The following is a 12324-nucleotide window of genomic DNA, read 5'->3' on the forward strand; positions in this document are numbered from 1 at the left end:
GATGGGGAATCTGCTCCAGGTTTTGGTCTAAACTTCAAAGGAGTTTTCCAAGACTCTGAATCCTAGCCCTACAGTAGATTCAGCACCTTGGATAGTCACTAAAATCTGCTCTAAAACCAAGAGGATTCAGTTCCTCCACCGACTTTGGAACCACCAACTACCTGGCAAGGAATTTCCTAAGCACAGACCAAATAAAAATTCATTGCAAAAGGCCAAGTTAAGGATGGAGAGAATATCTGAGGATATTTGGAAAATGGTCAAAACCAGTTGAGAAACCCATGTACATCTGCAGATGACTGAAGTACTTTTCTTTGCAACCTTTGCTTCATAAATATGAAGTGCATTTCTTGCAAGATGAAGAAACATGCTCTTTCTAAACTGGCAATCTTCAGATGCTTTGTGTCACAGTTCTCATATTGCTGGCCATGGGGTATGACTCCTGAGGCACATTGGATTTGCAATGACACTGTTGACAAGACTGATCTAGAGCATAAAGTAGCCTTCCAAAGTCTGGTGGACCCCAGATGAGCTGGACCTCAACTGTCATCAGCTTCAGCTAGCATGGACTACTTGCATAGCCATATCATTATTGTGCAGCCAGTCAAATATATTACATTTCTAACAGAACAAAGCAAACAAACATAGAAAATACAAAATGTGTGAGTTTGGTAGTTGATTAAATGTCCTTTGACCAGTATCTGGCCACTTGGAGTGCTTCTGGTGTTGCTGCAAGAAGGTCCTCCATTGTGCATGTGGCTGGGCTCAGGTTGCATTGCAGCAGGTGGTCAGTGGTTTGCTCCTCTCCACACTCGCATGTCGAGGATTCCACTTTGTAGCCCCATTTCTGAAGGTTGGCTCTGCATCTCGTGGTGCCAGAGCGCAGTCTGTTCAGCACCTTCCAAGTCACCCAGTCCTCTATGTGCCCAGGGGGGAGCCTCTCATTTGGTATCAGCCAATGGTTGAGGTTCTGGGTTTGAGCCTGCCACTTTTGGACTCTCGCTTGCTGAGCTTATATATAGACGGTTACTAGCAAAATAGTCATTAACATTTGGAATTGTGAGAAGTTTCACTTTCCAGGGACCCCTAACAATGCTATCAACTGGAACGGTTTACTATTCAGTCAGTGATAACTAGGGTTACCATATCTCATGGCAGGATCCCAAGCATTCAGTTTTTATGGGCCATCTTCACCCATACAAAGGTATGGATGGGGACAAGGAACAAACTCTCCAGCTATGGGCAAATCTCCAGCTCAGCTAAAAGATAAGCAGCTTGCTACAGTTTCCATGACTTCCTTGATTTGTTCATAGAATCATAGAGTTGGAAGAGACCAAAAGGGACATCCAGTCCAATCTCCTGCCGTGCTGAAACACCCAACAAAGCCCTCCCAACAGACAGCCATCCAACTTCTGATTAAAAATCTCCAGAGAACGAAATTCCACCATGCTCTTAGGCAGAATATTCCATTGTCGAACAGCTGTTACCATTCTTCCTAATGTTCAGGTGAAATCCTTTTTATTCTACAGGAAGCCTCTTTGTTTGCTTGGTTTCTTCTTTCCCATCTGAACATTGTGGTGCCAAGACTTACCCTCTGCTCTGTCTTCATCCACCTTCTGGTTAGATGCAAGTGGTCTAGATAAATTCGAACCTAACCCTAACCTTGACCCAGAAACAACATTTTTAGTTAAGATTTCTGTCTCAGTTTCTAATCAAATAAATATGTTTTCTCACCACAAGTCAAATAAGCTGTGTATTAGAATCATAGCAACACAAAATCATTTTATTTAAGAGGGAAATACCACTGAAGATTAATTCTGTTTTGTTTACAGTTTGTTATAGGAATAAGTTTCAACTGTTACTTTTTGGTCTAATTAAGTTGGAAGCTTTAAGCTCTTTTTGTTTTACAGAAAAGTATGCAATCTGTAAAATTAATGCTAATCTCCACATACTTTATTTTAGCATCAAGCTAAAGAGTGTGAAGTGCCTGTCTAACATGCAGGAGTGGGGAAAACAAATGTTGACAGTAGGTACTATTAATGGAGGAAGTTCTGAAAGGGAAATTGGCAAATAAACCCCCAAAGCATCTTGTTTTTGAGGACACTTTTTTCCCTTGAGGAGACCCAAATCTCAAGAACATTTGATTATTCTTGCCTGGCATCCAGCAACATAGTGACTCATTAAGACCTAGTGACTCAATGTAGCACTGGAGGCTAGAAACAACTTTAAATTGATTCAACATTTTTAATAACAACTAGCCGTCCCCTGTCACGCATTGCTGTGGTCCACATGGGAGGTTCAGAATGCTCTGTGATTGTAGGTGAACTATAAATCCCAACAACTAGAACTCCCAAATTTCAAGATTCTATTTTCCCCAAACTCCACCAGTGTTCATATTTGGGCATATTGAGTATTCTTGTAGTGTTTGCTCCAGATCCATCATTGTTTGAGTCCACCGTGATCTTTGGATGTAGGTGAACTACAACTCCAAAACCAAAAGACACTGCCCACCAAACCCTTCCAGTATTTTCTGTTGGTCATGGGAGAACTGTTTGCCAAGTTTGGTTCAATTGCATCGTTGGTGGAGTTCAGAATGCTTTTTGATTGTAAGTGAATCCCAGCAACTACAACTCCCAAATGACAAAATCAATTTTTTGAGTGAAGGACATACATTGGGTTGTTAGGTGTCTTGTGTCCAAATTTGGTGTCAATTTGTCCAGTGGTTTTTGAGTTCTGTTAATCCCACAAATGAACATTAAATTTTTATTTATATAGATATAATGTCCAGATTTACACTCTCAGAATTGCCTTAAGTTACTATACATACTAAGTTTTTCATGTCCAGGTTTCATGATCCTGAATTCATGGTGGAGAGAGACAGACATGCTTTTTATCAATTAATTGTTAAAGAATTGGGAAACTATAAGATATAAATAAATGGAAAAACAACTACAAAATCCACATGCAACAGGGGATGGTTTCCTATGCTATTTTTAAACTTAATTTCACTGATGTATAAGTGTGCCTAAGTAGTTGTCCTTTGGGTGGTGTAATTTCTGTGTATCTTTGCTAAAATTATTTTCAGTAAGGGAAGGAAAATCATTAAAGGGAAAATACATAGAGGAGATGTTCAGGTACTAAACCAGTGCTTGGCAGCTGTGACAATCTGGATGCGGGTGAACAAACTGAAATTGAATCCAGACAAGACAGAGGTACTCCTGGTAGGTTGAAAGGGTGTCAGGTTACAGCCTGTGTTGGATGGGGTTACACTCCCCCTGAAGACACAGGTTTTCAGCTTGGGAGTTCTTCTAGATTCATCACTGAGCCCGGAACTTGTTGGAGCTCAGCCTGTGATTGTGAACTTTACCCTGGACTATTTTGTTCCTGCTTATCTTCTTACCTAATTGGATTTACCTATTTCTTTAAAGTGCTTTTTACTTTACTGCTTTTTAAATCTCTCCAATAAAAGGATTGTTTTCCTATTCAACATGTGGTGTTTTAAAGTCAGAGGGCTTTTCCTGTGCAACAGAACTCCTGGTTTCGGCAGTGGCCGGGGAGCTTTTGCACAATTAAAACTTGTGCACCAGCTGCACCCATACCTTGGAAAGCCAGACTTGGCCAATATAGTCCATAGCCCGGTTACATCCCACATAGACTGCCACAATACACTCTATGTGGGGCTGCCTTTGAAGACTGTTCAGAAGCTTCAGGTGGTCCAACTGGCGGCAGTGACATACAGGGAGCATACAACCCCCCTGCTATGTCAGTTTCACTGGCTGCCAGTCTGCTACCAAGCACAATTCAAACTGCTGGCTTTAACCTATAAAGCCCTAAATGGTTCTGGCCCAGCTTACTTGTCTGAACATATCTCCTTCTATGATCTACATTGGAGGTTAATATTGTCAGAGGGAGGCCCTGCTCTTGGCTCCACCTCCTTCCCAGGAGCGCTTGATGGGGGTGAGAGACAGGGCCTTCTCAGTGGTGGCTCCTTGTCTATGGAACTCCCTCCCCAGCAAAATTAGATCAGCTCCTGACCTTCAGGAAAAAACTAAAAATGTAGCTATGGGACCAAGTCTTTGATCAGTAACTTTGAGCAATGTAATAAGTGATTATGAATTAATATAATGACAAATGGAACAGCCTGGATTATGATTTGGATTGTGTAATTGTAATTGATGTTTTAATATTTGCTGTTTTTAACTGTTTGGATTTTAACGTATTTATTTTTTATCTGTATATGTATGATATATACATATAGAATAAGCAACAATAGTGACACTATTGCATTTCTAGAAGGAGGACAGATGTATTGATCTTCCGATAAAAGTAGTATTCTGTAAAAAAAAATAAACAAAACACCAGTCTATTTTCCCATTTCAGGAACAAAGACAATTTCAGCAATAACAAGGTGCAATTTCACCTTAAAGCCCAGGATGGTTTGCATATAGTTGACCCATCCACTGTTGCACTGTATCATATGTTTTGTAGTCTTAAGGCTTAAACAATGGCAAGATCAAATATGTATCTTTTGCTCCTAAGTATATAGATGATTTATTACAAGAGGGTTAAACAGTAATCATACCAGCACAGATGGCTTGGCACAAAAGAGGTTAAAATTGCATGAGAGAGCACAGATGGCTTGGTGGAAAAATGCTGGAAAAAATGTTGCGAGAATGCAGATATTGCAAGAACACATAATGCTCGCTCTTGTAAGTATGATTCGTAAGCGGATTTGTCAAAAGCATGGTGGGTTTTTCTGAACAGCTGCCAACACTTTTGGATTCAGAGGTGGCAAAAGTGCTACATTCACTCCAAATTCTTAGGACATTTCAGTTTCGCAAGCAAGTCATGCTACGAGTCCCTTGCTGCAATAGCTTAAGGGTATAAGTCTTGCGAACTGGAACCACCTCCATCTCTAGGATGACAGCAATGCCTGCCTATGGGAATCAACAAAAAAGAGCTATTTCGTCAATATGTGCAGGTATTCTGTGCTCAAAAAGAATAATTTTTCATTTGAGGATATAGATAAGACCACAGTTTAAAGTCCTAAAATTTCTGTCTTCAAAAAAATACTTGGAAGTTTTCTAGTGAAAAGAATGGTTCCTTCTGTTGTACACCGGAGCAGGGACATCTCTGACCTTAAACACCACACCAGCTTAGTAAAATCAGCAAGCAGTTTATTGTAGAATATATGTAGGTAAAGCAGTAAAAAATAGCAAAACAGTACAAATACAAAATACAAAATAGTTCATAAGCTTTAGAGGGAAACAAGATCCATAAGTATATAGAAATCCATGAAGCAAGGCACTTGAAAACATGAAACAAAACAGCAAGAAAATCCTATAGGCAAAATTTAGTTTGGCAAAAACTTGGTGCATGAAACTCAGAGCACCTGAAACCAAGACTGTGATCAAATAACAACGTTGCTTAAACTGAGGCAATTCACTTCCATGAATCATTTTAACCCTTTTCCAAAGCTGACAAGAAAGCACTCTTCTTGACTTTCTCGCTAGATAACAGTTTGTTATCTTTCATTTGCTGTAGATGAAGTGATTGTCTCAGTCTCTAAAAGCTCTGCCTCTGTTTACTAAAACTTACCTTTCTGTCCAATCTTCTCCCTCATTGACCCCTACACCTGGCAAATCAATATCAGCATCATTTCCAGACTGTTGCTCTGAGAAAAGTGGTGAAAGGTGTCTCCCAGGATTGTGGCCTTGGGAATCTTCCTGAAACAGCTCAGGTGTCTCTTCTGAACTTAACTCAGGCTCAAGCAAACCATCATCCCCAGGCCCATCTTCAAGAACACCATTCCCATTCCCATCAAGATGTACATGAGACAATCACAGGCTGAACAGGCTGACATACAACACCTTCTTCCAGATTTTAACAATATTGTTATTGCTGTTGTATTGTGGCTTTGTTGTCCAACCTATCACTGTTTTTATTGGCAAGATGTGTTCAGAAAAGTTTTGTCCTTGTCTTCCTCTGCAGCTGAGAGAGTGTGACTTGTTTAAAGTCACTCAGTGATTGAGCAGGGTTTTGAATTCCAGGCTCCAAAGTTGTTGTCCAACACTCAAACCACAGTACCATGCTGGCTTCTGCTCTGAAACAGCTAAAATGAAGCATTATTCCACCCCATTGAAATCAAAGGAACATGTGATACAAAACTAAATACCATATATGTTTACTTAGAATTGAGCCCCATTGTATTCAATACGATTTGCAAATAGGCATGTGCACAGAGTTTCAAGTGGCCGGGTAGGGCCTTCTTGGACCGACTCATCTCAGATATCTGCTAACAAAAGCAATCTGCTGGCAGAGCAGCTCTGCTACACAAGATCAACCTGCATAGAATCCAAATAGGAGAGAAACAAGGGATGTGAATGAAGGAGCAACTGAGTTATTCCCGAAATGTGTCTTCTGTGAACCAGGAACCCAGTCACAATGTTGGGACAGCTAGACCAAAATGAGAATAGTCCTAAATACCTGAGGAAAGGGGTTGAATTCAGCATAGGCACTGAGAACCTTGATCAGGGTCGCTGGAGCTTGGTTTAGCACCCAAAACAAGTTTTGAGAAATTGCCCTGGGCCTTACATGGCTATACATTGCTGTTGACAGTTTTAGATTCAAAGCTGTAAATAGAAATAATATGTGAGCAAGCTTGTTGTGTCCTATTAAACATTACCTGTACACTGAAATGCAAGGTCTCCAAAGGAAGATGCAACTACAGCATCTTCTAAAGACAGCCATTCAAACATGGGTTAAATGCTGTTGGTGAAGGGGAAAAACATCATTCCTTTTCCACTGTCAGACATGTAACTGGTAAAGGTTTCTCCTAACATTTAGCCAAACTCTTTATTTTGATTCTGTACCATTACTTCTTGTCCAGTGCTTTAGATAGATGGTACAATGGGTTACACCCTTATGCCGGCAGGACTGAAGACAACAGGTCGGAGGTTCGAATCTGGGGATAACGTAGATGAGCGCTCTCTGTCAGCTCCAGCTCCCCATGCGGGGACATGAGAGAAGCCTCCCACAAGGATAGTAAAACATCATTTAAAAATCTGACTCAAGTTGCTCCTGAAACGAAAAAAGTGCTTTAGATTCTGCTCCCTCTCCAAACTTTTATTACTGACTTCCCTCTTTCACTTTTGAGTTTCTACACTTGAAGAACTGGATAATAAGATAATGTGGCTTTTCAAATGTTGGACTGCAGCCCCTAGTATTTTTCATCATTGCCATGTTAGACAGTACTGATGGGAATTCAAAGATTTCCTAGCACCTTATAAGACTATGAATTCCAGGGTTGCATGGGATAAAGTCATGAAAGTTATCTCATTTAACTATAGAGTTGGAATGAACTTTATGGGCCATCGTCCAATCTCATGCTTAATGCAGGTTCCCCAGCTACTGGTTCTCAACCTGTGGGTCCCCCGGTGTTTTGGCCTTCAACTCCCAGAAATCCTAACAGCTGATAAACTGGCTGGGATTTCTGGGAGCTGTCGGCCAAAACATCTGGGGACCCACAGGTTGAGAACCACTGAGCTAGGGCATCCTAGCAGGTAGATGTCCCAGCTCTTTTTAAAGACATCTAGAGAAGAGGATCCCACTACTTCTTCAAGCAATCAGGTCCATTGCTGAACTGTTTTCTCTATCAAGAAGGTCCTTCTAATTTTCAGTTGAAATCTAACCTGCTGTAACTTAAAACTCTTTTATCCTCTAGGGTAGGTTTGCACAACCTGTGGGTCCCCAGATGTTTTGGCCGACAGCTCCCAGAATTCTTATCCAGCAGTTCCAATTGTCATGAATTCTGGGAAAGATGCCTGGTTGTGCAGGCCTTCTCTAGGGCAAAAGAGCCTTTCCTCATTGCTGTGCCAGCTCTTGAACTTTCTTCAACTTGTCTATTGCCTTTATAAAATTAGGTGCCCAGAATTGAACATAGTATTTTAAATTGTCTTTATTTTATTGAAATTGTTGGTGTATTTGTCTGCACCTTGTGTGTTTTTTGGCACTGTTGTGTGCTATGTGTAAACTGCTCCAAGTTCCTCCGGGGAGATGGTATTATTATTATTATTATTCCAGGTGAGGAGAGACCAGTCTAAAATGTATGTGTGTCTGCTAGACATGTGCATTGACCAATTTCATGTTCTGGCTTTCATTGGAGGTCCCAATCTGTTTTTTGTCAGCCTCCTGAAATCGGGAGGGTTGTTTTGGTTCTTTTGTTTTGAGACCCGAAAAATTGGACCATAATTGGGGGGGGGGGGATGCATTCTTCTTACCTGGCACCTGCTGTTTCTACTCTAGAGTAAGAGCTCCTTGGCTGTAGGCACTGGCAGGCATGGGCAATTTCCAGACTTGCCTGCATTCTCCTTGGAAAGAGAATGTGTGTGACAGGGCATGCAGGCAGGCACAAAAATTGTGCGGGCCTGCCAGTGCCTGCACAAATTATGGCCTGAGGGCCGGATGTGGCCCTCCAAGGTCATTTACCCGGTCCTCGCTCAGGGTCAACCTAAGTCTGAAATGATTTGAAAGCACACAACAACAACAACAACAACAATCCTATCTCATCAGCCAAAAGCAGGTCCACACTTCCCATTGAAGTACTAATAAGTTTACATATGTTAAAATTGTTCTTCATTTTAGTTATTGTTTAAGTGGGGGTTTTTTTGCACTACAAATAAGGTATGTGCAATGTGCATAGGAATTCATTCATGCTTTTTTCAAATTATAATCTGGCCCTCCAACAGTTTGAGGGACCGTAACCTAGCCCTCTGTTTAAAAAGTTTGAGGACCCCTGCTCTAGAGTAAGAGGCACTCAGCTACATACGTGCTTTGTGCCTGCCTGCATGCCCCACCACACACACATTCTCCTTGGAAACAGTGTTTGTGTGTGTAGTGGGGTGTGCAGGCAGGGGTATATAATAGGCCTGGGCAGTTTTGTTTCGTTAATTCGTAATTCGTTAATAATTCGTTATTTTTTTCAATTACAAAACGATAACGAACCATTCTGGAGCAATTATTTAAAAAAACGAATTTTTAAATAAGTTTTGTAAATGCTTCGTATTGCGTTATTGTGTTCGTTTCGTTATTGTTCCCAGATCGTTTCGTTATTATTTCCGCATGTCTGGGCCAGTTTTATGGTTTAATTAGTGAAAAAAAATTATAATATCACACCAACAGTCAACAACAGAGGGAGAGGGAAGCTTCAGAAGTTTTTGGAGGTTTTTTAGCGTATTTCGCGGTCGCGTCCGCCATTAACGAATCGATTCGTTATTGTTTCGGAAATCGATTCGTTAATTTTTTACCATTTACGAAATTTCGTAAAATCGAACTTTTTTAAGGGAAAATTTTGTAATTATTTTAAATATCGAAACAAAAAAACCCCCCAAATACAAATTGATTTTAGAAACAAATTTTTCCGTTGTTACCCAGGCCTAGTATATAACATAATAAATGGCTGCTGAAACACTGCATAACACCTACAGATAATCCTTGTGGTGCCACCCTCTCTGATAGTGTTACCTGGTGTGGTCCACACCCTAATATTTATTTATTTATTTGCTTCATTTATACCCCACCTTTCTCACTCCATTGGGGGACTCAAGGCATCTTACAACTCTGGCAAAATTCCACGTCACTTAAAACACAGCCATAAAACGTAATCCAACAACTAAACAATTAAAACAGTTAAGCAAACAACTACATTGATTAATAACAGTTTAAAACATATAAAGTTCCTAGTACCCTTCCTCCATAAGTCTTGCTCAAGATGATCCTTAATTCTGTGTTGAATCCGTAATAGCTTATTCTTTAAACCAGAGGTTCCCAACCTTTTTTAAACCAGGGACCACTTGACCAGGGAACACTTTGGCCAGGGGCCACTCTCCAACATTAATGCCAAAAGGGTTACGAATCAGTTTTTGGTCAACTTTAGATTTGGTTTGGTTATTTGGGGTGCTGATTTAAAAAACCGCATTGGATAGACCACATCAGCTCTAGTGACTGATACAGAACATATGCCATTCAATAGCACCATCTGCTCACCCACAGAAATCCATATTTAATAATCTAGAGCTGCGGACCTTATTTTAGGTCTCACAGCCCTCCAGTGGGCAATGGCCCACAGGTTGGGAACTACTGCTTTAAAATGAGGTGCAGAGCCAGGTCTTTAATTTTTTTTTCTGAAGACCAGAAGGGATGGAACCTGCCTGATGTCACTGGGGAGGGAGTTCCACCACCTGGGAGCCACCACTGAGAAGGCCCTGTCTCTCATCCCCACCAATCATTCTTGTGAAGGGTATGAGACCAAGAGCAGGGCCTCCCCAAGCGATCTTAAAGCTCTTATTGGCTCATAGGAAGAGATGTTTTCAAACAGGTAAGTTGGATCAGAACTGTTTAAGGCAGGTGTCCTCAAAGGCCCGGGGCCCTTCAAGGTCATTTACTTGGCCCTTGCTCAGGGTCTGAAAAGACTTGAAAGCAAACAACAACAATGTTATCTCATCAGCCAAAAGCAGACCCACACTTCCCATTGAAATACTAAGTTTATATTTTTTAAAAAATTGTTCATTTTAACTATTGTTTTAAGTGGGTTTTTTGCACTACTAATATGACATGTGCAGTGTGCATAGGAATTCATTCATGTTGTTTTTCAAATTATAATCTAGCCCTCCAACAGTTTGAAGGACTGTGACCTGGCCCTCTGTTTAAAAAGTTTGAGGACTCCTTGTTTAGGGCTTTATAGGTCAAGACTAGCACTTTGAATTGGGCTTGGTAGCAAATTGGCAGTGATCTCAGGCAGTTATAATGCAGAGGGGTTGCTCCTGAGGACAGAATTAGAAGGAGGAGATGAGGATGGGTCAGGGAAGGAGGTTTCCCTTCCTCTGGTACTTGTATCTTCCTGGATCGAATTGGCAGTTTGGTTTCCATGGGCCAGGGAACATTTATCCCCCTAGAATCATAGAATCATAGAATCAAAGAGTTGGACGAGACCTCATGGGCCATCCAGTCCAACCCCCTGCCAAGAAGCAGGAATATTACATTCAAATCACCCCTGACAGAGGGCCATCCAGCCTCTGTTTAAAAGCTTCCAAAGAAGGAGCCTCCACCACATTCCGGGGCAGAGAGTTCCACTGCTGAATGGCTCTCACAGTTAGGAAGTTCTTCCTCGTGTTCAGATGGAATCTCCTCTCTTGTAGCTTGAAGCCATTGTTCCGCGTCCTAGTCTCCAGGGAAGCAGAAAACAAGCTTGCTCCCTCCTCCCTGTGGCTTCCTCTCACATATTTATACATGGCTATCATATCTCCTCTCAGCCTTCTCTTCTTCAGGCTAAACATGCCCAGCTCCTTAAGCCGCTCCTCATAGGGCTTGTTCTCCAGACTTGCATCTTCCTGGATCGAATTGGCAGTTTGGTTCCCATGGGCCAGGGAACATTTATCACCCCTGTTTTTGTTGTTTTCCCAGTGGTCTTCCCAAACTGCCAAAGAGGCACATGGACATCTTGGGTTGCAGTTAGAATTTTCTAGAGAACTAGAGTGCTAGAGAACCACCTCTGCGAAAATTCTCCGTTTGGCAAACATGGCTCTCCTTGGGAGCCTTTGATGAGCATTTGATGCACGCCTTTCCCAACTGCTTCCACCCTTCTTTCCTTTGAAAACAAGGCAACGCACACTGAATGAATCATGCCCTGGGAAAGGGGAAGAGAGAGAGAGGAGGAGACACTTCTCCAGGTCGGCTCCAGAGGAAGAGCCAGGCAAGGTCTCACGCACAGGCGATGACGGAAGGAAAGAGAGAGGGAGGGAGGGAAGAAGGAAGGAAAAGACGAAGGGAGGAAAGGAGGCAGACGCCTGGGAGGCGGCGACTGGGTTTGGAAATGCAGTCGGTGGGGTTGGTCCTCAAACACGTCGGCGAACAATTCATTGTCCCATTCGCCAGGCAGCGGTCTGGAAGGGGAGCCATGAAGCAACAAAGACAAGGGGCTGAACCCAGAGAGAGACTTTCCACTGGGAAGCCATCTCTAGGATTGCACGCCCTTCCGTCCATCGGTATCCCCACTTGATCCTAAGTATCCAATTGCGCTCAATGAGGACCACAGCCTTTGACCACCTCCTTCAGGAGACTAAACGAGTCTGATTGGTTCTTAGTTGTCTAAACGATTTCCTGGTGAATGCTCTTCCCTCTTCTCTGAAGAAGCCTCAGTTCCATAACTTGCCTGAGGACAAAGTGTTTCCGGTCCGTTCAGTCCTGAAGTTGGTTTGTGACATCATTCCTTCAGATATCAAGCAATAGGAAAAACGGGGCTGCCTCTGGGCACGTGCAGAGTTGCATCTC

This window comes from Anolis sagrei, chromosome 5 (assembly GCF_037176765.1).
Source record: "Anolis sagrei isolate rAnoSag1 chromosome 5, rAnoSag1.mat, whole genome shotgun sequence".
NCBI lineage: Eukaryota > Metazoa > Chordata > Lepidosauria > Squamata > Dactyloidae > Anolis > Anolis sagrei.